We start from the raw sequence: 3,368 nt of genomic DNA, 5'->3' as shown, positions 1-3,368 counted from the left end.
AGGTCTAGACCACACTCTATAATTTACAAAGCCCCAAGAATTTCCCCAAGTGGAAGCATTTAGTGCGACAAAGGCGAGGAAAAACCTCGGACAGACCCCGGCTCTTGGTAGGCGGAGTCTGACGGTGCCGGTTGGGGGTGTGATGCACAGTGGCAATAATAGTCACAATATGAAATGGAACAGTGACTACAAATGGTAGTCGTAGTAGTTCATGTCATAGCAGGGTACTGCAGGGCATTACAGGGCGTAGGGGGGCGTAGCAGAGCATAGGTGGACGTAGCAGGATGCAGCCGGGTTCTCATTGATGTGAACTGGCAGGTTTCAGAACGCTGTAGAATGGCACGTTGCAAGTAGATGCAAGTTTACACTTGTCTCATCCAGAATCTTTGGTCTGAACCGAGCTTTACGGAATCAGAATCAGACAGTCAAATTAGGCTGCTTAGACGCATTCAACTATTTGGGGTCACGCCTACACATGACTATTTGTATACGAGGTGGAACTCTTACTACAGGGTTTGTAAGCCTACCTAACCCATAATCATTCCCAAAGGTCCGTTTATTCCCGTTCAGACAACTAACCAACCCTGGAGATTTCAAACCAAAACAGGGTCAGCAGTGTTTCCAAATGTCTCCGTTTTAGGGGCTTGAAACACTTTAAATGTTGCAAAAGATATTTGTTTTGTAAAATCAAGACAGAGTGGATGTAGCATCAGAAGAGAAGGAGAGGGAGGCAAAGACAAAGAGCTGGGTTGTGGCTAGCTGTCGAGGGGAAAGAGGAGGAGGGAATGGTGGGATGAAGGAGGAGGAGGAGGAGGGTGAACGGTGCGTTGTGGTGCATTGTGGGCCGCCGGCTCCAGCTGCCCTGCCGCTGTGCTGCTTGGCTCAGCCAGCGTCTGGCAGGCAGCCAATCACAGCGCAGGGAAGCAGTGCCACTTCAGTTCAGTGTGTCAGAGCGAAGAGGGGAGGGAGGGAGGGATACAGAGATGGGAGGAAAACGAGAGTAGGGAGCAAACAGAAAAAAGGGACACATGGAAGAAGCATAAGGGGGAGAGAGGGATAAGAGGAAAAGATGGAAATGGGAGGAGGAAGAAAAAGAAAAGGGAGAGGTAGATTGCGCTGCATCTATACCTGCAGATCCCAGCACATAGCCTGCACCATTTCTAAACCTTCAAATAGGGCTGCACAATAAGAGGAAAACATGCGATATGCAATAACGTTGTTGACTATCGTGTTGAGGATAAAACATGCAATATATAAACAGATATTAAAGTGTTCTCAGTTCTGCTGCTTTCAGTATTCTGCCAAAATACATCAAACTACTCGTTGAATTTAAAACGAATGAAAGGAAATCATTACCTACATTCTTTATTTCACACTGAATTGATTATGAATGGCACCACTAAAAAATAAGGACACTAGACATGTTTCCTGCCACACATTTTTATGTGAATAAAGTAATACCAAATAAAAAATGCCTTATGGAAACAGTAAAATACAACTGAGTTTCATGAATATGGACACAAAGTTTGCACGTTCAATGTCCACGGATTTTCTATTGGTGTCATCTGATTTTCTATTGCTAACCCTAACCCTAAAGACTTATGAGATAAATGTTGATGGAAAAGGTATTTGCTGAATAAATAATGAATTGTGATTTAGGGGGCAATAAACATAACATTTCTAAAAAGCAATTTTTGAAGGGGACATAAATAATACAGCCACAATTATACTTGTAGAGGATATGTGTACACTGAGGGAAGCCTTAATACTATCATTAGTGTTGCACAGAGACTGTACCATTGTCATTCTTGTCAGTTTTCTCTTGATTCAATGAAAAAGCTGTCTAAATTGAGCACAAATATTCTTCTTTATGACCATTTATTTATTTTTAAGTTGTTTTCGATAGAGCCACAAAAATACCTTAATTAATATAAAAGAAATGCAAAGCTTTATACACTTGTTAAATTACACTTGGTCCTTACCTGAGACTCTACACCTGACTGTCCCTGGTCTGCCTGGTCCTTACCTGAGACTCTACACCTGACTGTCCCTGGTCTGCCTGGTCCTTACCTGAGACTCTACACCTGACTGTCCCTGGGCCTTTGTTCCTTACCTGAGACTCTACACCTGACTGTCCCTGGTCTCCCTGTTCCTTACCTGAGACTCTACACCTGACTGTCCCTGTCTCCTGTTCCTTACCTGAGACTATAGCATGACTGTCCCTAGCTCCCTGTTCCTTACCTGAGACTCTACACCTGACTGTCCCTGGTCTCCTTGTTCTTACCTGAGACTCACACTGACTGTCCCTGGTTCCCTGTTCCTAACCTGAGACTCTACGCCTGACTGTCCCTGGTCTCCCTGTTCCTTACCTGAGACTCTACACCTGACTGTCCCTAGTCTCCTTGTTCCTTACCTGAGACTCTATGCATGACTGTCCCTGGTCTCCTTGTTCCTTACCTGAGACTCTACACCTGACTGTCCCTGGTCTCCTTGTTCCTTACCTGAGACTCTACACCTGACTGTCCCTGGTCTCCCTGTTCCTAACCTGAGACTCTACACCTGACTGTCCCTGGTCTCCCTGTTCCTTACCTGAGACACCTTAAAATGTCTCAAATCTATTCGATATTCGATATGAATCAGCATGTGACTGACCTTTTTTTGAGAGAGTGTCAATGCGTGTATTGTCTTGCGAAAATTGCCTGCTATGTTTAATATGGACAATAGAGTAAAAACAACACAAAAAAAGAGAGAAATTGTCAGATAATTCAATGAAAAGTGGATGGAAACATAACTAGTTAAGAAGTGAAGCCTCTGAGGACAAAAGACTCAACAAAGAATCAGCAATCACTGTTTCAAAAAGGGATATTACAAAATTTAATTTAAAAACTATTTAAACAAATTTTAATCATATATAACATAGATAAAATACTTTGGTAAACTTATGTAAAGCACCAAAACAACTCGTACAACCCATCATAAGTTAAGGTTTGTTTTCAAAAGAGATTTCAGGGAATTCAAAAAGCCAACATCAACGTTGGAACATACGGAAAGCGGAAGTGCAGCTTTCAGCTGATATTTTCAACACCAAAAAAACTCGGAGTGTCTTTCCCGATGTGTTTTTTGCGCAGGTTGATGTCGCAATAATGATAAAAAACAGTATATATTGTGCGGCCCTACCTTCAAACACTTCAAAGCAGGCTGCCCCACTGCATGTACAGTATGTGGAATAAAAACCATTCACTTTCTCCCACACTGACATCAAGAAGTAGAATAAAAACAACACACACACAAAAAGAGAATACATGCATACTGATGAGCTCATCCCCAACTTCAGTTACCTTTCCTTCTCCAGCTGTCAACAAGAAGAG

General features: G+C 42.7%; 1 long non-coding RNA gene across 1 annotated transcript in view; it reads left to right on the top strand.

The window, feature by feature from the left end:
- Positions 1 to 3,368, top strand: part of LOC116702905 (uncharacterized) — a 13,454-nt gene that overhangs the window by 8,361 nt on the left and 1,725 nt on the right. The window lies entirely within an intron of this gene.

This window comes from Etheostoma spectabile, chromosome 15 (assembly GCF_008692095.1).
Source record: "Etheostoma spectabile isolate EspeVRDwgs_2016 chromosome 15, UIUC_Espe_1.0, whole genome shotgun sequence".
Lineage (NCBI taxonomy): Eukaryota > Metazoa > Chordata > Actinopteri > Perciformes > Percidae > Etheostoma > Etheostoma spectabile.
The sequence above is the reverse complement of the archived record's forward strand: the minus strand, read 5'-3'. Positions and strand labels throughout refer to the sequence as shown.